At 37.4% G+C, this 24511-nt stretch overlaps 1 protein-coding gene across 7 annotated transcripts in view; it reads left to right on the top strand.

The window, feature by feature from the left end:
- The window catches only part of ZNF366 (zinc finger protein 366), a 404084-nt gene that overhangs the window by 7216 nt on the left and 372357 nt on the right, over positions 1-24511 (top strand). For all 7 annotated transcript variants that reach the window (XM_067031125.1, XM_067031121.1, XM_067031124.1 and 4 more), the window contains exons 2-3: positions 12499-12598; positions 13352-13478. The gene's annotated coding sequence lies outside the window, so the exon portion shown is untranslated. The remainder of the gene's footprint in view (positions 1-12498; positions 12599-13351; positions 13479-24511) is intronic.

Genomic DNA, 24511 nt, shown 5'->3' with positions numbered 1-24511 from the left:
CAATGTAATTGACAAATCTCTAGCAAGACTGAAAAAGAAAGAAGACACAAATTACCAAAAACTCAGGAATTAAACAGGGAATATCACTACAGACCCTGCAGAAATCAAAAGGATGATAAAGGAATATTATGAACAACCCAGCACACATACATGTGAGAACTTAGATCAAATGCCAATTCCTTGAAAAGTACTAATTACCATAACTCACCAACATGAAATATATAATTTGAAATAGTGCTATGACTATTAAGGAAGTTGAATTCATAATTTTAAAACTCCCCCCAAAAGAAATCTTCAGGCCCAGATGGTTTCACTGGAGAGCTCTACCAAACATTTAAAGAATTAATACCAGTTATACACAATATCTTCTAGAAAAAGAGAAGTGAAAACACTTCCTAACTCATTTTGTGTTGCTACTGTTACCCTGATACCAAAACAGACAAATGTGGTATAAAAAAGAAAACTACAAACCAGTATCTCTCATAGATTCATAGACTCAACATAGACTCAAAAATTCTTAACAAAATATTAGCAAATAAAATTCAGTAATATATAAAAAGAATTATATACAATGACCAAATGGGGTTTATTCCAGGGATGCAAGGCTAAATCAGTGTTCAAAAACCAGTCAACATTAGCCATCAGCGGAATGCAAATTAAACCCAGGTGATGAGATGTCACTACACACCCATCTGAATGGCTGAAACTAAAAAAAATAATAATAATAACTACACCAAAATCTGATGAGAATGCAAAGAAACTGAATCACTCATAAGTTGCTATTGGGAATATAAAATGGTACAGCCCCTCTGGAAAACAGTTTGGCACTTTCTTAAAAAACTAAATATGCGACTACTATATGACCCAGCAATTGCACTCTTGAGCATTTATCCCAGAGAAACTATTTGGAAAGAGTAATAATTTTTCCAGGTGAATTGAAAATAATGCTAATTATACTAACATTAACAGTATGATAGAGGAATGTGAACTTTTTTCTTTAAAAATGTTTATTTTTTGATAAATGTTTTGAGTGTTTGTGTTATACTCTACTAAAGAGGAACTGGGCAGATTGTCTAAACCCAGCAAGGCAGAAATAATGGCAAATAGTGGAAAAACTTAGTGAGAATGCTACCTAAAGTTATCTCAGATCCAGCTCTTTTATGGATGGAAAAGACTGGGTTAGTCCTCTCACCTCTTGGAGGATATTAATCAGAGTTACAAAACAAAGTTTTCTTCTATTGCCTGCATTCCTCCCCTCCCTACCCCCAAGTTCTTTTTCTTCTTTTTATTTTTGTCTCTGCCTTTCATTTTGGACCTTTCCTTAAATGTCTGGTGCGACTTGGCTCTCCATCCAAACATATTTAAGAGTAAGGCACTGAAAAGCAGATTGTAGGCTCTGGTGTAATGGAGGAATTTGTGGACAGGTGGGCATCTCCATAGTGCCATGGTGCACTGAGACAACTTTTGTGTCAACAACTTTTCTGATGTCTTGATTGGGGGAAATAAGCCTGGCTCCTGGTGTTCTGTGACCAGGAACAGGTTATAAGGATGGAAGTGGGAGGTCTCATTGTTCATTATGCCTAACTCTGATTAGTCCTTTATTTTCATTTTGGTGCCATCCTTGTGCTTTACTGTGCCTGGAGTCCTCAAGTCTGGGGCCTCTCTGGTTCACTTATTACCATTTTCTTAAGGTGAGACAAGAAAGAGTAGTCATCTGGCTTCATAGGGGAGGATAGGGTTCCAGTGTTCTCTTCAACCAGTTCTCCTATTGTCAGTGCCGCTCTGCATCTCTGCCTTTTTTAGTACCTCCAATTCCTGAGCCCTTCCTGAGCTCTATGGAGAGACTCAGCTTGCTTCAGTTTGGCATTAGGCACTTCGATTTCAGATTTCTCTTCTCTTTTAAACCAGTGTCCACTTCTTCATCTGCTTTCCATCTCCACAAATTTGTTAACATTTCTTGTTTGCTATAGTGTCTTTCCAGCTGTCTTTGTGCTTGTGAATTTATACCTTAAAAAAATTTTCCTTTACTGTCATTTTCAGGGGATTTCAGAAAAGAGAAAAATATGTCTAACAAGTTAAACTAGAATTTTTGATTCTACTTTTAAAAAGTAGCTGTTAGATGTTATACTGGACATGGTTTCATTTTTAATTTTGAGTAAAAAAAAGAGTATTTCAATGTATGTAATTTTGAGTCAGTAGGTTAGCAACTGGGAATTAAATATTTTAAACATTAAATTTAGGTTTAATTCCAGTGATATCTTAGGAGTCAGTGTTATGATTTTGTTATAGCCCATAGGGAATTACATGAAATTGACCCAAATAAACTGCCATGTAATTTTTCATGTCTTGTATGTCATGAAAATTCTTTGCAAAATTAATTTACAAATTGATTAGCAGCTTTCATAGAATAAAGACATTATGTCCAGAAAGATTTTTTAAAAGCAGATATTCATTTTTAATTATTATTTATTTTTATTTATTTATTTCTGGCTGTGTTGGGTCTTCCTTTCTGTGCAAGGGCTCTCTCCTGTTGCAGCAAGCGGGGGCCTCTCACTGTCGCGGCCTCTCTTGTTGCGAAGCACAGGCTCCAGACACGCAGGCTCAGTAGTTGTGGCTCACGGGCCCAGTTGCTCCACCGCATGTGGGATCTTCCCAGACCAGGGCTCGAACCCGTATCCCCTGCATCAGCAGGCAGACTCTCAACCACTGCGCCACCAGGGAAGCCCCAAAATTTATATTTTAAAACACAGATTATTATAGTAAAATTTATATATAAATATATATTCATAACTTTGAAAATAAATCATCCCTTGAGACAGAAAACGGGAAAGTCTTTTTCTAACTTTTAATTTCTGCACCAGAAATTTTGGGGTCATAATATCCAAGCATCCAAAGAATTTCACCAAACCATGAGGACTTTCTGCTACAAAGATATTTATTCATAAATTTTAAAGCAATAAAAGGTATCCTTATGAAGTTTTCTCTTGGGGCTCTGAAGTTACATGTATGCTGGACGGGCTCCTTTTCCCCCTGCTTCCTCTGCATTTTTAGTTCAGTTTTCAACTGCATCTCTCAGCTATTACTTTTGTTTTGTCCTTAGTGTTCACTGTTGTTCTTTCAAGAGTCACTAGATTGGCAGCTTGTCAAAAGACCAATTTGTGATTCTGTATGCTATGCTTTTTCTAGCCCTCCTGGTGGGGAAGATTTAAAGAATTCTAAAATGAGGGCTGTCTCCTCTCTAGTTGGCCTGAAGTGGAAGTGGTAATTTGGATTTGCTTTGCTTAAACTGGTAATGATTGTACAGTCAGAGAAATGAATTTTAAGGCATGAAAGCTCTGCCTGCATTTCACAGGACTAGTGTTGCCTATGGGGGTAAACATATTTCATGGTCCCTAAGGACTGAACAGAAGATTTCTCATCTTGGAATTGGATTTTTCTGAGGGGATACATATTCACATAAATTAGAAAGAAAAACCATTAGGGAATTTTGTTATGAAGAACATATAAGCCAGTAAGACATCTAAAAAAATCAAAACAAAGGACTATTTCAGTAATAGTTGTGGATAAGCTATTAATTCATATCCCTTAATACCTTTCCCATTTTCTCATTAACTCTTTTTTTTCTATGCTGGTTAGTAACATTTTTGCTCAGATAATTTGTGTATTTGTGTTCCTTCGTCAGAAGGATTTTCCAATACCATGTGGAGTACATATTTACATTGTTACAAATGGATGTTATACTGGAATTTGGATTGCTGAGGAGACAGGATGCCATCACACTGCTATTTTGATGATTAACCATGATTCTAGTATATCTTAAGTTGTTTGTTCAAAGGATTATTTCTTGTAAAGTATCACACATCGTTTTTTTCCTCTCACTTCAAGATCTGAGTAGATGAAATTAAAATCCATTTTACAGGTGCAATAGAATATATATATATATAGTTTTTATTGAACTGTGTCTATAGAATTTTTTTTTACAGGAAACTATAGTACTCCTGTGCAATAGAATCTGAAGGAGAAAGGCTCAGAAGTGAAAGAAACAAGCTAAAAATATCTCTAAGTCATACAGGTCAATTTTATCTAGAGAAAGTACATCTTTTAGTAGTTAAGCTAATGGAAATCTTTCAGTTTAAAAGAATGGAGGAATGTGAGCAGATGACTCAAGGCAGTGTTATAGAAGTCATAGAGATGGACGGGGCTATGAAAGAAGCAATCATCCTTGGCCGGGAGATTATCTGAAGATAAGAGAGTTCAATTTATTTGGATAGAAGTTGTGTTACTTTAGATTTGGGGCTTGGGGAGAAAGGCAAGCAAACCAGATTTTGATCACCTAAGGCAAAAAGAACTTATTGAAAGTATACTGGATTATTTCTCAAAAAAGAGTTGAACAACCTATTCTAGTGATAGGAATACAGCTTGTCTATGGACCAGCAATGTCAGACTCTCTGTTTGCCTCTTGTTCATATAGACATCTTTCCCATGGGGAGCATGGCTGCCCGGTATACCCAAGGTTTACATTTTATGGCTTCAAGCATTAGGGACCAACTCTCCATCTTTTTCCTATCTAAGACCTAAATTCCTGGGGATGGGGCTTACTGGCCTTGACTGAGTGAGAAGCCCAACTTAGACCACAAGTAATTAACTGGCTAGAAGGAAGGGTCATGTTGCAGTAGGGCTGTCCTGCTGTGGCTGCATTGTAGTGGGAGGGGATAAGAGAGAAGAAAGAGCAGTTTCTAGAATAAGCAGAGGGACTAGGGAGACTACCTTAGAGTTCTCCACTGGAGAAGTATGTCTCCAAATCATTTGATTCATGGGATTTAACTGGAAAAGATGATCTGATGCTCGGGCACAAAAATCCCACCAAGCTACCAACATATTCTGGTAAAATAGCAGTGCCTTAAGGTTTACCAAGGTTTATTTTAACTACTTAGATATAAAAAGAATAGTTTATTGATATTGATTTTATGCATTTTCTCTAATAAATTGTTCATTTGGAATTGCAGCTAGAAGGCATTGATAGATCTAATGCAGTTCTCATTTTATAAAGATGAATCTAAAAGGATAACTTGACCAAGGTCAATAGTACATTAAGGGAAAACATCTAGGCTGAAATCCAAGTGTTACTTCTTATCTAGTGCTGATATTTTGATCTTATTTGCTTAGAAATAGTTTATATTTTGCTAAACAAATTTAAGGGTGATGGGTTCTTTTTTGCACAATCTCTGAATAAAAGTATATATAAATCCCTGGTCTCATTGTGTCCAGTGGGTAACAAAACTTAACAGTAGGTCAGAACTTTAGCTCAGAAATTGAGGAATATCAATTCCACGCAGTGCTCTCGCCTGAGTGAAAGACCACTTCTGCCCAGAGATGACTTGCAAATAGATCTGCAGGGAAAGCCAGGATTTAGGGAGCAGATTTGGATTCTATCAGCTCTAAGATAGTTCTATAATGTTAGATCGGGGTATATCACAATTTAACATGGCAGTGATGATCTGATCAGTAAGGGTTTCAAAGCAGAAATACCAGTAAGGGCCGCATACATAAGAACAGACATAAACATGTAAACAAATTACCAAGATAATTCCTGACAGGGATAACTGCCATGAAGAGAATAGAATAGGGGATGTGATAAAGACTGATGGGAGGCTACTCAAGATTAGGGCCTCAGGGAAATTCTCTCTGAATTAATGAGTGATTCAATGAAAGGAAAACTATCAGAATTAAAACGACATATCAATAACTTCAATAATAAAATCATACAGTCATATCAATAAAAGCCCCAAGTGATACTTGATAAAATTCAATGTCCAGTCTTAAACACCTTGAAAGTGAGATATAGCGTTGCTCTTTCTTGATATAAAAAAGGAAAAACTAAGAATTTGATAATAAAAGTTGATTTTGTAAATGGTAGAGCAAATCTAGCAACAGTTCACTTTTAAATAATGAACAAAACAAAGGTGCTGTTTTTCACTATTATTTTCCATTATAATGCTAGAAAAATTTTTTTATCCCAGTACAATCTCCAGAAGAAATGAAAACTATTGGGGTTGGGGGGAGGAAACAAAAAATGTGATTTCAAGAAATAGAAGACCTAAATTAAGCCATTCCCACCCTCCACAAAACTATTTAAGATGTTAAAAGCATTCAGTAAAATGGGAAAATATAAGATAAATCTGTAACAGTAAAAACCAACTACGAAAGGTAACTAAAAAGAGATCTTATTCACAAAGTCACTGAATTATAAAATATGCAGAAGTTAATATAAAATGTTCAAGGCACATAAAATAAACTATAAAAAATCTTTAATGAAAGAATTCAGAAAAGCAAACGAATGCAGAGACATAGCATGACTGTGGATAGCAGAAATGATATTTCCTGCATTAATGTATAGATTTAGCATAAGCCCATTAAAAACCAAAGAATACTTCATAGAGCTCAGTAAAATGATTCCAAAACTGTTTTGGAAAAACAAATTGGCAGAATTATCAAATATTACACTATGGGGGAAAAAAGGACAATGAGGAGGAGCTATCTTTGCTAGGTACTAGAATTTTAGAGGAAATGAATGGAAATGGCATGGCATTAGTTCAAAAATGGAGTAAAGGGTAATGGAAAGGAATAGAAAACCTAGTCTGCATATAATGTAAGTTTAATATATTAACTCAGTCTACCCAAATGATGGAGAAAGTAGTCATATTTAAGAACTGGCAAGGAAACCACATATTAATGTGAAGAGAAATAAACTTAGACCTCATACTACATTTTTATCCTTTCTGCAAGAAGCTGCCCATCAGGACTTTACTGTTTTTGAAAGCTGGCATTAAATCATTTACAAGTTGCCATCTATTTTCTTCTTCCAGGGGTGGAGTCATCAATTCTTCTTTGGAAAAGACTTTCTTTGTTTTGGGAAAATCACCAGGATGGATCTTTTTACTCACACAAATGTAGAACAAACACTCACTTGTTGCTTTTGGAGGAAATTGAAGTCTCCCGTAAGCTGACAACTTTGGGTTTATTGGTTGGCGTATGTCCTTTTGGAATCAGAGGGGAAAAATATATCTCTGTGTCTTAGTCTGTTTGGGCTGCTATAACAAAGTACCAGACTGAGTAGCTTATAAACAATAGAAACTTATTTCTCATAGTTCTGGAGGCTGGAAGTCTGAGGTCATGGTGCCAGCATGGTCTGGTGAGGACCTTCTTCTGGCATGGCAGACCTTTCATTGTATCTTCATATGGTGGAAAGGGCTAAGGATATTGCTAGAGCTTCTTCTATAAGGCACTAATTCCATTCATGAGGGCTCCTCCTTCATAATTTAAGCACCTTCCCGTAGGTCCCACCTCCTCATACCATCACATTGAGTATTAGGATTTCAACACATGAATTTTGGGGGGATTTGAACATTCAAACTGTAGCACCCTGGCATATGGATTTAGGCTGAACTGTCCTTGCAAAACAGTGTTTATTTTGGAAAAGATAGAATAGAATAGAAAAGAATAGAAAGAAAGAAAGAAAAAAAGAAAGAAAGAAAAAGAAAGAAAGAAAAAGAAAGAAGAGTGTTTTGTCCATCTAATTGTTTACAGGAGATTGTCATACTGGACTATGCCAAGAGGGTTGTGTAGACCTGATCTCTTTATGCTGGAGATTAAAAGTGTGAAAGAGAATCAGTAGGACTGGACTTGGTACAATAATATTTGGATTGGACCATTACTGCCTTTCACATAGTGTTATTTAAGACAAAATAACTCAGACCTGAGACATGCACTGCTGACCTTTATCATAGCCTTGTTTGAACCATGGGGCCCAGATTATACTCTCTGGGTGGGTGTTCCCACTGTCAGTTATTTAATTTGTTTAACTTACTTAATTTTCATAACAGCGATATGAGACAGGGCATGGGTTTGAAGAGGTAAGATCTCTCTCTCTCTCTGACTGTCTCTCTCTCCATCTCTCTTCTATGTGTGCACATACGCACACACACACACACCCGTGTGCCTACGCACACAGACACAAGCACATACACATTCACACTCCCACTCATACTTCCACCACAGGGATTCTCAGGGCCAGTATTCCGGAGTGTAGAGATGCCTTGAGGTTTTCTCTTGGTGGGGGTGAACTGGCCATTGCCACATTGGGTGTTCCAACAGGAATTCCTTCTAGCAGTAGTACACTGTATTATTATTTCATTCCTGAGTCTGCAGTAGATTTTGTTAATTGTTTTATTATTATCTTAGCTGTGCCTTGGAGAAAGAAGGGCGATATCTGTGTCCATGCTAGGAGAGAAACTGGCTGGGCATAGTGGTGCTCTGGAGAAGCTGGTTATCAGGTGGCAGGAGTGACCTCCTAGACTCCAACAGTGGTGCTAAATGATCAGGAGAACTGATTTAGGGGGACGTGTAATAGGTCTGTGGGAAGGAAATCCCAAGGAAGAATGGGTTTCTTAAAGCTTATGGAATGTAGCTTCATGGTTTTTGTGATTTGGCTGTTAAAGAAAATGTGACCTTATTATGTTATCCCAGATTTGTGTGGTCTGTGGACTACTGAGGCCAATTCTGTTGTTCCTTTACTTATTCATACATTCCACAAATATTTATTGGTTGCCTACTACGTTCTGGGACTGAGTTAGGCATTTAGATGCAATGATGACTAACAGTCTCTGCGCTTTAGGAGAATACTCCTTGAAGTTAGATATTAACAAATCAAATTGTAAGAAAATAACAAGGAAAATAAGAGCGGAAACAGAGAAGTGAAAAAAAAGATGGATATATATTACTGTATAAACATTTTAAGTGTCTGTAAAATGAAAATCAATGAAGGAAGCTGAAAAAGAAAACAGACTTAGGGAATTACTTGTACTAAATATGACAAGTGAGCTAATGGAATTTTAAATACATCAGTCTTTAGTCAAAGGTAAAGCCTAACTCCAAATCCCTAACGAGCAAGAGGACATAACAACATTCAAATAAGAGGAAACTTTAAAAAATACCTTCAATAGCAATTAAATAAATTTGCATTAAAACAACAATAAGCTAATATCTCACACTTAATAAATTTAAAATTGTGTGTAAGACAAGTATAAGAAGAAGCAGAAAACTTTGAAAGAGGCTATGGAAAAATAAGCACTCAGACATTGCTGTTGTTGGTATAAATTAATTCTTAAATCTTAAATTCTCAATTTAATTCTTAAAAAGTGACTTAGCATTAAACATTGAGAGCATAAAAATATAAATGCCCTTTCACAACTGAAGATTCATCCTAAGACAAGATTTCACTTTTAATAGTAATCGCCACCTAGAATGCTTACTCCATGCCAGGCACTTTTCTAAGTGCTTGATGCATTTAATCTTCATTGCAGTCATATGAAGTAGGTACATTTATTATCCCCATTTTACAGATGAAGAAACTGAGGGGCACCAAGATTAAATAAATTGCTTAAGATCACATGGCAGAGCTGAGATTTGAAGCTCCTGGGACTGGACTCATAATCACTGCATCATGATGTTTTGATGAATGAAAAAAGTTCTGTATACAAAGATGCTTGTAGCATTATCATTTATAATGTAAAAAAAATGGGGAGAAAGCGACATGTTCCACAAGGGGAATGGTTAAATATATTATAGTACATTCATTCAATAGATAATTATTCAACCAGAGTTGTTCAGAACTTTTCTTGGTATAGGACACCAACTTCACAAAAGTATTACTTGTCCTTTTGCAAGCCTTCTCTGTGTCTGTATATCTTTGAGCCATTCATAAAGATCAGGAGGTTCTATCCCAATTGGGCACTCTATTATTTTCTGCTGCAGCAGCCCATGGCTCCATATATTATGTCGGAGCCATGGGCTGCTCTGGACGGAGTGTGGCTGGAGTGAAAGTTCTTTAGGAGTATAAATTACCATCTTCCCTGGATACTTTAGCCACATTTAATGAACTCATACATTTCTTTGACCTCATATTCTCACCCTTGTTACCTCACCCAAGTAAAGTTGTTTTTTACCATAAATATATATATTAATGTAGTTATCAACACATTCTTACATTAACAGGCTGTGAAGATCTAAGTAGGGTTTTGTGTTGGAAATGTTAGTAAAAGAGTTTCAAAATATTTAGAATAATTTTATTCACAGTAGCAAAAGAAAAAACGAGAAAGAAAAGAGAAGAAAAAGTATGTATTTTAGCATGTCTCTTCATATTTTTTCCTATTAATTACAAAAATAATACATCCCGTTTATTAGAAATCTACAATGTGCCAGGAACTGTGCTAATCTCGCTACCTAATTTATTGCTTTTAATCTTCTGAATAGCCATAAAAGTAGGTATTATTCATTATTAACATATCATAGATGAGAACACAGAAGCTGGAGAAGTTGAGTAATTTGCCCCACGTCACACAGTTTATAAGTGGAAGAATCAGGACTTAAACTCAGATCTGTCTGAATCCAGAAATCAAGCTGTGATTCATACCAGCTTGAATCATACCGATACTATCTTTTCTTCCTCTTCTTTTCCAAAAATAAATTTAGATTTACTTTCTCTAATGTTTAGTTCCATGATAAAGTTCTAATTCTGTGGTTACAAATAACATTATAACCAGTTACCTTGGAAATGAAGAAGGGATCATAAATTAAAACTAGATGTGACTTACAATATTGAATATGAAAAAAAGGCAAAATTATGAAGTTCTTTGAAGAGAACCTTGCTGTATGATGAAATAAAGACGAAAAACCAAGTAAAAGAATGTAAAAGTGGAACATGGAACACTCTCTCGACAAATTTACATATATGTTTTGCAAATATGTTTACTAAAAAGGAATATTGTGTACAATAAATGTTAATGCCAGTAGGGAATGAAAATTTGAAATTATCTAAATATGTACTGATTTCAACTTCAACGCTGCTTCCAGAAGTATCCTTTTTTTCCTTCCTCTGCTGGCTCAACCATATAAAGTACAACGTACACACAGAAATCTCACTCATACCAAAGACTTTGTCATCTAACTCAAAGGCTGGCACCTGTTTCAGAGTGGTCAATTTTATCATTTTGACACCATGAATAGCTTCCAATAGTTCTCTTACTTTTTCCTTCTTTATCTTATTTTTGAACTTGAGAAAAAAAAACTTACAAATGTAGGAAAAGACTGATTATTCTGAAGCTGTAACAGGGGTGGAGCCTGCGCACAGCCTGACCCTTAGCATGGCAGTTAGAGGTCCTGCTCCACCAACAGGCAGCTCCACCAACCTCCAAGGGCAGTGCTCCCAGGGGCAGAGAGTGTGGTGAGAGGCGGAGCGCGGCCTCCTCCCCGGGCCCTGCAGGCCCAAAGGCCTCGGGACTGGCGAGTGTGCTGGGGGGCCCAGGGACAGGCTGAAGGCTGTGTCCCATAGAGTTCCAGAGCCCTCGCCACGGCGGCCCACTGACCGGGCCCAGGCCTTGAAGCAGCAGCAAACCTCTGGCCCATCCCTATCTCTGCGACCGAATGGCAGTGGTGGTCTCCATGGGTCGCAGCCTGTGGGACCTGGCCCCCTTTGGGCGGCCTTAGGAGCCTGAGGGCAGCTGGGTCCTGGGCACCTTGCTCCCTCTGTGATGACAGCAGGGCCAGGGTCTGGGGACCTGGCCCTGAGGGTGCTGCCAGCTGAGATCTGCCTCTCAGCCAGGCCTGGGCACTGGTGGGAGGACCCAGACTAGGTGCTGGACGAACGCTCCTGGTCAGGGTAACTGGCACAAGGACGCCCTCCTTAGTCAGGGCTTAGACCTTGAGGGGTGAAAGTTGAGGCTTGGGACCTTGCCCTTTCTTGTCAGAACAGAGAATGACATTTGTTTTGGTGGAGGTTTATAGGGACACCATGACCTGACCGTGACCTGACCTCAAGAACAGGATCTGACACCAAGAACTTTGCAACCATTAACCACGCACCTCCCTTACCTTTCCTATAAAAGGGCTTTGCTGAAAGCTTTAGGGGAGTTCAGGGGTTTTAAGGCATGAGCCACCCATCTCCTTGCATGGCCCTGCAAGAAACCTTTCCATGCTCCAAACTCGTTTTGGTATTGTTTGGCCTCACTGTGTGTTGGGCACGTGGACTTGCGTTTGATAACGCACGTGGACTTGCGTTTGATAACAAAGCCATGAAACAAGCAGCCACCTTAATTAATTTAAAACCTGTTCTGTCATATGACTCACCTTGGTAAACACACTTTTACAAGCCAACCACTCTTGTCAGTCTCTCACTTCTGAAAGTCAGCCTATCAAGGACAGACTCACTCCAATAGCATGCCTCTGAGTGGTACCCAACCAACAATAGTCTCACCTGAGTAACCACGCTTCTACAGATGATGTCAACCCAATTATACCTCTGAGAGTTCACCAGTTCCTGAACTTCATGCTTCCCTAAATCCTTATATAATAAGATCGACGATGTATTCTGCTTGAAAATATTGTCTGACTAGCATCTCTTAGTATAACAAGCGATAAGTTAGCTTTGTCTTTTTATTTCAGATGTTGAGTGATGGTCTCATTGGACAGTTTTGGAGATTCCACTGAGATTGTTTTGAAGACCCTCATTTGGCAGCATTCCAGGGAAGCCTGAGGCCAACAGGTACACTCACTGGGCACATCGTGCCAAAATTCTATTTACTCTTCAGATATGCTGGGTCAGTTTCAACAATAATCTGATCTCTGACTAGTTGCACTGAGTTCATGTTGCTGATTTTATTTTGTTATTCTAGGATTTGTAACCAAATATGTCTTTGTTTAGGCCTAGATTTTTGTGTAGAGCAATTAGATCTTTTGATTTAGAGATGCACCATTTACTAAAATAATTAAACCTAGGTCTTTGTATAAGATCATTATACCTTTTATTTTGGAGGCATGCCATTTGAGAAATGTTTTTTTGCCATTAACCTACTTATTCTCCTGCTGCTTGCCTTGCTTTTGCTTCTGATTGTTTATATGTACAGTCTTGTTTCCTGTGTTTTTGCTTTGCCCTAGGTTGTTTTGTTTCTTTTTTCTTTTCCTTTTCTTCTTAATTTTTTATAGGACTATAGTTGATTTACAATGTTGTGTTAATTTCTGAGTTTCTGCTGTACAGCAAAGTGAGTCAGTTATACATATACGTATATCCACTCTTTTTTTAGATTCTTTTCCCATGTAGGTCATTACAGAGTATTGAATAGAGTTCCCTGTACTATACAGTAGATTCTTATTAGTTATCAGTTTTATATATAGTAGTGTGTATATGTCAATCCCAATCTCCCAATGTACCCCTCCCCCACTTTCCCCTTTGGTAACCATAAGTTTGTTTTCTACAGCTGTGACTCAATTTCTATTTTGTGTTTTCTTGCTTTTGAAGGTATAAGGGAGTGTTCCATAGGGAACAGCTGGGAGCACAAGCCTGATAAGTTTTCAATTCAATGCAAGCCAGACTGGAGGGCTAATTGGAGATCTGTTGGACCAGCAATCAATTCATGAAAAAAAAGGTTTGTCAAACTTTATCTACGGTCCCCTATAAAACCTTCATGAAGGTACCCTCTTTCTTGTGCATCTGTTCACTTTGTTTTGCCCATACTCAAGCATCAAGAATTGTCAGGTTGTTGATTGAATGGCCCTTTCCTAGTCTCTGCTTGGTTGGGCAACCCAAATACCCTTCAAAAACCCACACTATAACTGACTGTAGTGGCCTGTCTTTCTTGTGTGTTATGGCTTTGTCTAAACCAAAATCTCATCCATCGCCTTGGAAGACCGTCTGTTTCCTTTAAGAGGCACTGTAATCTAACTTTTGCACTTTTCTTGGTAAACAGCAAAAAATATTTTTGGCTTAAAATAATAATGTCATGTTTGACATGTCCAAATCATTAAATTAATATCATTAAGAAGAACTTAAAAAAAATATTAGGAGACAAAATACCAAATAATCTAGTCAACTTGTTTAATTATCATGCTAATGCAGAAAACTATAAGACACTGATGAAAGAAATTAAAGATGATACAAACAGATGGAGAGATATACCATGTTCTTGCATTGGAAGAATCAACATTGTGGAAATGACTATACTACCCAAAGCAATCTACAGATTCAATGCAATCCCTATCAAACTACCAATGGCATTTTTCACAGAACTAGAACAAAAAATTTCACAATTTGTATGGAAACACAAAGGACCCCAAATAACCAAAGCAATCTTGAGAACGAAAAAATGGAGCTGGAGGAATCAGGCTCCTGGACTTCAGATTATATGACAAAGCTACAGTAATCAAGACAGTTTGGTACTGGCACAAAAACAGAAATATAGATCAATGGAACAGGATAGAAAGCCCAGAGATAAACCCACACACACATAAACCCACACACATGGTCACCTTATTTTTGATAAAGGAGGCAAGAATATACAATGGAGAAAAGACAGCCTCTTCAATAAGTGGTGCTGGGAAAACTGGACAGCTACATGTAAAATAATGAAATTAGAACACTCCCTAACACCATACACAAAAATAAACTCAGATTCCTTAAAAAACTAAAAATAGAACCACCATACAGACCCAGCAATCCCACTACTGGGCCTATACCCTGAGGAAACCATAATTCAAAAAGAGTCATGTACCACAATGTTCATTGCAGCTCTGTTTACAATAGGCAGGACATGGAAGCAACCTAAGTGTCCATTGACAGATGAATGGATAAAGAAGATGTGGCACATATATACAATGGAATATTACTCAGCCATAAAAGGAAACAAAATTGAGTTATTTGTGGTGAGGTGGATGGACCTAGAGTCTATCATACAGAGTGAAGTAAGTCAGGAAGAGAAAAATAAGTACTGTATGGTAACACATATATATAGAATCTAAAAAAAAAAAAACGTTCTGAAGAACCTAGGGGCAGGACAGGAATAAAGACACAGACGTAGGAAATGGACTTGAGGACATGGGGAGGGGGAAGGGTAAGCTGGGACGAAGTGGGAGAGTGGCATGGACTTATATATACTACCAAATGGAAAATAGATAGCTAGTGGGAAGCAGGTGCATAGCACACAGAGATCAACTCGGTGCTTTGTGACCACCTAGATGGGTGGGATAGGGAGAGTGGGAGGGAGACACAAGAGGGAGGAGATATGGGGATATATGTATATGTATAACTGATTCACTTTGTTATAAAGCAGAAACTAACACACAATTGTAAAGCAATTATACTCCAATAAAAATGTTAAAAAATTTATCATGCTAAGACCTCAAAAAATTTCTAACTCAAGACAGTCTCTCTCAAAAATTTTGTAACCTTTTCAAACCTATTCACTTTGCATTTCTCTCTTGTTTTCTACTCAGTTTTACTTGACTTTCTAAATGAGCTATTCTTTTTTCAGGTTTCCTCAGGGAAAGAACAATTATATTGTAAAATTTCTAGACCATAAGGTTGAGTTAAAATTCTTATCTAGAGCCAATTTAAGGGACATAATTAAGGATTTTCCTAAACTTTGGAATACAGGCAGAAATTTGTTACAGAGTTTAATATTTTGTTATGCAGATATGTAAGGAATATTTGATTCCTTGCATATCTGTACCAAGGAAATTGCTTAATAAGCTGAAAGATAGAAAAGAAAAAATTTAGGGGGGAGCGAGAAGATGGCGGAAGAGTAAGACGTGGGGATCACCTTCCTCCTCACAGATGCATCAGAAATACATCTACACGTGGAACTTCTCCTATAGAACACCCACCGAACACTGGCAGAAGACCTCAGACCTCCCAAAAGGCTCTTGGCACTCCAGCCAGGTGTCAAGGCTGTGTCTCTGAGGTGGGAGAACTAACCTCAGGACACTGGTCCACAAGAGACCTCTCAGCTCCACGTAATATCAAACAGCGAAAATCTCCCAGAGATCTCCATCTCAACACCAAGACCCAGATTCACTCAAGGACCAGCAACGAACAGTGCTGGACACCCTATACCCAACAAAGAGCGAGACAGGTCTACAGCCCCATCCATTAGCAGAGAGGCTAGAATCACAGTAAGGCTACCGACATCCCCATACACTCCCCCAGACGTGGACCTGCCCACCAGGGAGACGGGATCCAGCCTCATCCACCAGAACAGGGGCACTGGTCCCCCCAACCAGGAAACCTACTCAACCCACTGAACCAACCTCAGCCACTGGGGACAGCCACCAAAAATAGAACTACGAACCTGCAGCCTGCAAAAGGGAGACCCCAAACACAGTAAGATAAGCAAAATGAGAAGACAGAAAAACACACAGCAGATGAAGGAGCAAGATAAAAACACACCAGACCTAACAAATGAAGAGGTAATAGCCAATCTACCTGAAAGAGAATTTAGAATAATGATGGTGAAGATGATGCAAAATCTGGGAAATAGAATAGACAAATTGCAAGAAACAGTTAACAAGGACCTAGAAGAAATAAAGAGGAAGCAAGTAACGATGAGCAACCCAATAAATGAAATGAAAAATACTCTAGATGGGATCAGTAGCAGAATAACTGAGGCAGAAGGACGGATAAGTGACCTGGAAGATAAAATAGTGGAAATAACTACTGCAGAGCAGAAGAAAGAAAAAAGAATGAAAAGAACTGAGGACAGTCTCAGAGATCTCTGGGACAACATTAAACGCACCAACATTCGAATCATAGGGGTCCCAGAAGAAGAAGAGAAAAAGAAAGGGACTGAGAAAATATTTGAAGAGATTATAGTTGAAAACTTCCCTAATATAGGAAAGGAAATAGTCAACCAAGTCCAGGAAGCACAGAGAGTCCCATACAGGATAAATCCAAGGATAAACATGCCGAGACACATAATAATCAAACTGTCAAAAATTAAATACAAAGAAAACATATTAAAAGCAGCAAGGGAAAAACAACAAATAACACACAAGGGAATCCCCATAAGGCTAACATCTGATCTTTCAGCAGAAACTCTACAAGCCAGACGGGAGTGGCAGGACATATTTAAAGTGATGAAGGAAAAAAACCTACAACCAAGATTACTCTACCCAGCAAGGATCTCATTCAGATTTGATGGAGAAATTAAAACCTTTACAGACAAGCAAAAGCTGAGAGAGTTCAGCACCACCAAACCAGCTTTACAACAAATGCTAAAGGAACTTCTCTAAGCAAGAAACATAAGAGAAGGAAAAGACCTACAAGAACAACCCGAAACAATTAAGTAAATGGTAATAGGAATGCACATATCAATAATTACCTTAAATGTAAATGGATTAAATGCTCCCACCAAAAGACATAGACTGGCTGAATGGATACAAAAACAGGACCCATATATATGCTGTCTACAAGAGACCCACTTCAGACCTAGGGACACTTACAGGCTGAAAGTGAGGGGATGGAAAAAGATATTCCATGCAAATGGAAATCAGAAGAAAGCTGGAGTAGCAATTCTCATATCAGACAAAATAGACTTTAAAATAAAAACTATTACAAGAGACAAAGAAGGACACTACATAATGATCAAGGGATCGATCCATGAAGAAGATATAACAATTGTAAATATTTATGCACCCAACATAGGAGCACCTCAATACATAAGGCAAATACTAACAGCCATAAAAGGGGAAATCGACAGTAACACAATCATAGTAGGGGACTTTAACACCCCACTGTCACCAATGGACAGGTCATCCAAAATGAAAATAAATAAGGAAACACAAGCTTTAAATGATACATTATACAAGATGGATTTACTTGATATTTATAGGACATTCCATCCAAAAACAACAGAATACACATTTTTTCAAGTGCCCATGGAACATTCTCCAGGATAGATCATATCTTGGGTCACAAATCTAGCCTTGGCAAATTTAAGAAAATTGAAATCGTATCAAGTATCTTTTCTGACCACAACGCTATGAGACTAGATATTAATTACAGGAAAAGATCTGTAAAAAATACAAACACATGGAGGCTAAACAATACACTACTTAATAACGAAGTGATCACTGAAGAAATCAAAGAGGAAATCAAAAAGTACTTAGAAACAAATGACAATGGAGACATGACGACCCAAAACCTATGGGATACAGCAAAAGCAGTTCTAAGAGGGAAGTTTATAGCAATACAATCATACCTTAAGAAACAGGAAGCATCTCGAATAAACAAGTTAACTTTGCACCTAAAGCAATTAGAGAAGGAAGAACAAAAACCCCCCAAATTTAGCAGAAGGAAAGAAATCATAAAGATCAGATCAGAAATAAATGAAAAAGAAATGAAGGAAACAATAGCAAAGATCAATAAAAGTAAAAGCTGGTTCTTTGAGAAGATAAATAAAATTGATAAACCATTAGCCAGACTCATCAAGAAAAAAAGGGAGAAGACTCAAATCAATAGAATTAGAAATGAAAAAGGAGATGTAACAACTGACTCTACAGAAATACAAAAGATTATTAGAGATTACTACAAGCAACTCTATGCCAATAAAATGGACAACCTGGAAGAAATGGACAAATTCTTAGAAATGCACAACCTGCCAAGACTGAACCAGGAAGAAATAGAAAATATATATAGACCAATCACAAGCACTGAAATTGAAACTGTGATTCAAAATCTTCCAACAAACAAAAGCCCAGGACCAGATGGCTTCACAGGCAAATTCTATCAAACGTTTAGAGAAGAGCTAACACCTATCCTTCTCAAACTCTTCCAAAAGATAACAGAGGGAGGAACACTCCCAAACTCATTCTATGAGGCCAACATCACCCTGATACCAAAACCTGACAAAGACTTCACAAAGAAAGAAAACTATAGGCCAATATCACTGATGAACATAGATGCAAAAATCCTCAACAAAATACTAGCAAACAGCATCCAACAGCACATTAAAAGGATCATACACCAGGATCAAGTGGGGTTTATTCCAGGAATGCAAGGATTCTTCAATATACGCAAATCAATCAACGTGATACACCATATCAACAAACTAAAGGAGAAAAACCATATGATCATCTCAATAGATGCAGAGAAAGCTTTTGACAAAATTCAACACCCATTTATGATAAAAACCCTGCAGAAAGTAGGCATAGAGGGAAATTTCCTCAATATAATAAAGGCAATATATGACAAACCCACAGCCAGCATTGTTCTCAATGGTGAAAAACTGAAACCATTTCCACTAAGATCAGGAACAAGACAAGGTTGCCCACTCTCACCACTCTTATTCAACCTAGTTTTGGAAGTTCTAGCCACAGCAATTAGAGAAAATAAAGAAATAAAAGGAATCCAAATAGGAAAAGAAGAAGTAAAGCTGTCACTGTTTGCAGATGACATGATACTATACATAGAGAATACTAAGGATGCTACCAGAAAACTACTAGAACTAATCAATGAATTTGGTAAAGTAGCAGGATACAAAATTAATGCACAGAAATCTCTGGCATTCTTATACACTAATGATGAAAAATCTGAGAATGAAATTAAGAAAACACTCCCATTTACCATTGCAACAAAAAGAATAAAATATCTAGGAATAAACCTACCTAAGGAGACAAAAGACTTGTATGCAGAAAACTATAAGACACTGATGAAAGAAATTAAAGATGATACAAATAGGTGGAGAAATATACCATGTTCATGGATTGGAAGAATCAACATAGTGAAAATGACTCTATTACCCAAAGCAATCTACAGATTCAATGCAATCCCTATCAAACTACCACTGGCATTTTTTACAGAACTAGAACAAAGAATTTCACAATTTGTATGGAAACACAAAAGACCCCGAATAGCCAAAGCAATCTTGAAAACGAAAAATGGAGCTGGAGGAATCAGGCTCCCTGACTTCAGACTCTACTACAAGGCCACAGTAATCAAGACAGTATGGTACTGGTACAAAAACAGAAATATAGATCAATGGAACAGGATAGAAAGCCCAGAGATAAACCCACACACATATGGTCACCTTATCTTTGATAAAGGAGGGAAGGAAACACAGTGGAGAAAAGACAGCCTCTTCAATAAGTGGTGCTGGGAAAACTGGACAGCTACCTGTAGAAGTATGAAATTAGAACACTCCCTAACACCATACACAAAAATAAACTCAAAATGGGTTAAAGACCTAAATGTAAGGCCAGACACTATCAAACTCTTAGAGGAAAACATAGGCAGAACACTCTATGACATCAATCACAGCAAGATCCTTTTTGACCCATCTCCTAGAGAAATGGAAATTAAAACAAAAATAAACAAATGGGATCTAATGAAACTTAAAAGCTTTTGCACAGCAAAGGAAACCATAAACAAGACCAAAAGACAACCCTCAGAATGGGAGAAAATATTTGCAAATGAAGCAACTGACAAAGGATTAATATCCAAAATTTATAAGCAACTCATGCAGCTCAATAACAAAAAAAAAAACAACCCAATCCAAAAATGGGCAGAAGAACTAAATATACATTTCTCCAAAGAAGATATACAGATCGCCAACAAACACATGAAAGAATGCTCAACATCATTAATCATTAGAGAAATGCAAATCAAAACTACAATGAGATATCATCCCACACCAGTCAGATTGGCTATCATCCAAAACTCTAGAAACAATAAATGCTGGAGAGGGTGTGGAGAAAAGGGAACACTCTTGCACTGTTGGTGGGAATGTAAAATGATACAGCCACTATGGAGAAAAGTATGGAGGTTCCTTAAAAAACTACAAATAGAACTACCATAGGACCCAGCAATCCCACTACTGGGCATATACCCTGAGAAAACCCTAATTCAAAAAGAGGCATGTGCCAAAATGTTTATTGCAGCTCTATTTACGATAGTCAGGACATGGAAGCAACCTAAGTGTCCATCAACAGATGAATGGATAAGGAAGATGTAGCACATATATACAATGGAATATTACTCAGCCATAAAAAGAAATGAAACTGAGTTATTTGTAATGAGGTGGATAGACCTGGAGTCTGTCATACAGAGTGAAGTAAGTCAGAAGGAGAAAAACAAATACCGTATGCTAACACATATATATGGAATCAAAAAAAAAATGTCATGAAGAGATTAGTGGTAGGATGGGAATAAAACACAGACCTACTAGAGCATGGACTTGAGGATATGGGGAGGGGGAAGGGTACGCTGTGACGATGTGAGAGAGTGGCAGGGACATATACACACTACCAAATGTAAATTAGATAGCTAGTGGGAAGCTGCAGCATAGCACAGGGAGTTCACATCTGTGCTTTGTGACCACCTAGAGGGGTGGGATAAGGAGGGTGGGAGGGAGGGTGACACAAGAGGGAAGAGTTATGGGAAGATATGTATATGTATAACTGATTCACTTTGTTGTAAAGGAGAAACTAACACACTATTGTAAAACAGTTATACTCAAATAAAGATGTTAAAAAAAAATTTAAATCACCCAGTTATATAAACTTAAAAGAATTGTCTTAAGAGAGCAATGTAAATTTTAAAATTGACTGCAATAAGACAATTTCAGAAACAATTATTTTAAGGGAAAAATTGTAAAAAAGGCAGAGGGCAGACAGCAGAAGCAAGAAGAACTACACTCCGGCAGCCTGTGTAACAAAAACCACATTCACAGAAAGATAGACAAGATGAAAAGGCAGAGGGCTATGTACCAGATGAAGAAACACGATAAAACCTCAGAAAAACAACTAAATGAAGGGGAGATAGGCAACCTTCCAGAAGAATAATTCAGAATAATGATAGTGAAAATGATACAGCACCTCGGAAAAAGAATGAGGCAAAGATTGAGAGGATGCAAGAAATGTTCAACAAGGATCTAGAAGAATTAAAGAACAAACAGATGAAAAATACAATAACTGAAATGAAAAATATACTAGAAGGAATCAATAGCAGAATAACTGAGGCAGAAGAACAGATAAGTGACCTGGAAGTCAGGATGGTGGAATTCACTGCTGTGGAGCAGAATAAAGAAAAAAGAATGAAAAGAAATGAAGACAGCCTGAGACTTCTGGGACAACATTAAATGCAACAATGTTCTCATTATAGGGGTCCCAGAAGGAGAGGAGAGAGAGAAAGAACCAGAGAAAATGTTTGAAGAGATTAGAGTTTGAAACTTCCCTAACATGGAAAAGGAAATAGCCACCCACGTCCAGGAAGCACAGAGAGTCCCATACAGGATAAACCCAAGGATAAACATGCCAAGACACATAGTAATCAAATTGGCAAAAATTAAAAACAAAGAAAAATTACTGAAAGCAGCAAGAGAAGAATGACAAATAACATACAAGGGAACTCCCATAAGGTTAACAGCTGATTTCTCAGCAGAAACTCTACAAGCCAGATGGGAGTGCCGTGATATAGTTAAAGTGAGGAAAGTGAAGAACCTACAACCAAGATTACTCTACCCAGCAAGGGTCTCATTCAGATTCAATGGAGAAATCAAAAGCTTCACAGACAAGCAAAAGCTAAGAGAATTCAGCACCACCAAAGCAGCTCTACAACAAATGCTAAAGTAACTTCCCTAAGTGGGAAACACAAGAGAGGAAAAAGACCTACAAAAACAAACCCAAAACAATTAAGAAAATGATCATAGGAACATACATATTGATAATTACCTTAAACATGAATAGATTAAATGGTCCAACCAAAAGACACAGGCTTGCTGAATAGATATGAAAACAAGACCCATATATATGCTGCCTACAAGAGACCCACTTCAGACCTAGGGACACATACAGACTGAAAGTGAGGGGATGGAAAAAGATACTCCATGCAAATGGAAATCAAAAGAAAGCTGGAGTAGCAATACTCATATCAGATAAAATAGACTTTAAAATAAAGAATGTTACAAGAGACAAGGAAGGATACTTCATAATGATCAAGGGATCAATCCAAGAAGAAGATATAACAATTAAAAATATATATGCACCCAGCATAGGAGCACCTCAATACCTAAGGCAACTGCTAACATCTATAAAAGAGGAAATCGACAGTAACACAATAATAGTGGGGGACTTTAACACCTCACTTACACCCACGGACAGATCATCCAAAATAAAAATAAATAAGGAAACAGAAGCTTTAAATGACACAATAGACCAGATAGATTTAATTGATATTTATAGGACATTCCATCCAAAAACAGCAGATTACACTTTCTTCTCCAGTGCGCACGGAACATTCTCCAGGATAGATCACATCCTGGATCACAAATCAAGCCTCAGTAAATTTAAGAAAATTGAAATCATAGCAAGCATCTTGTCTGACCACAACACTATGAGATTAGAAATGAATTACAGGGAAAAAAACGTAAAAAACACAAACACATGGAGCCTAAACAATACGTTAGTAAATAACCAAGAGATCACTGAAGAAATCAAAGAGGAAATCAAAAAATACCTAGAGACAAATGACAATGCAAACACGACAATCCAAAACCTATGGGATGCGGCAAAAACAGTCCTAAGAGGGAAGTTTAAGCCTTTACAAGACTACCTCAAGAAACAAGAAAACTCTCAAGTAAACAATCTAACCTTACACCTAAAGGAACTAGAGAAAGAAGAACAAACAAGACCCACAGTTAGCAGAAGGAAAAGAAATCATAAAGATCAGAGTAGAAATAAATGAAATAGAAACAAAGAAAACAATAGCAAAGATCAATAAAACTAAAAGCTGGTTCTTTGAGAAGATAAACAAAATTGATAAACCATTAGCCAGACTCATCAAGAAAAAGAGAGGACTCAAATCAATAAAATTAGAAATGAAACAGAAGTTACAGCAGACACCACAGAAATACAAAGTATCCTAAGAGACTACCACAAGCAACTGTATGCCAATAAAATGGACAGCCTGGAAGAAATGGACAAATTCTTAGAAAGTAAAAACCTTCCAAGACTGAACCAGGAAGAAACAGAAAATATGAACAGACCAATCACAAGTTATGAAATTGAAACTGTGATTAAAAATCTTCCAATAAACAAAAGTCCAGGACCACATGGCTTCACAGGTGAGTTCTATCAAACACTTAGAGAAGAGCTAACACCCACCCTTCTCAAAGTCTTCCAAAAAATTGCAGAGGAAGGAACACTCCCAAACTCATTCTATGAGGCCACCATCATCCTGATACCAAAACCAGACAAAGATACTACAAAAAAAGAAAATTACAGACCAATATCACGCATGAATACAGATGCAAAAATCCTCAACAAAATACTAGCAAACAGAATCCAGCAACACATTAAAAGGACCATACACCATGATCAGGTGGGATTTATCCCAGTGATGCAAGGATTCTTCAATATGTGCAAATCAATCAATGTGATACACCATATTAACAAATTGAAGAATAAAAACCATATGATCATCTCAATAGATGCAGAAAAAGCTTGTGACAAAATTCAACACCCATTTATGATAAAAACACTCCAGAAAGTAGGCATAGAGGGAACTTATCTCAATATAATAAAGGCCATATATGACAAACACACAGCAAACATCATTCTCAATGGTGAAAAACTGAAAGCATTTCCTCTAAGATCAGGAACAAGACAAGGATGTCCACTCTCACCACTATTA

Source organism: Kogia breviceps, chromosome 4 (genome assembly GCF_026419965.1).
Source record: "Kogia breviceps isolate mKogBre1 chromosome 4, mKogBre1 haplotype 1, whole genome shotgun sequence".
Taxonomy (NCBI): Eukaryota; Metazoa; Chordata; class Mammalia; order Artiodactyla; family Physeteridae; genus Kogia; species Kogia breviceps.
This window is presented reverse-complemented; position numbering and strand designations above follow the sequence as displayed.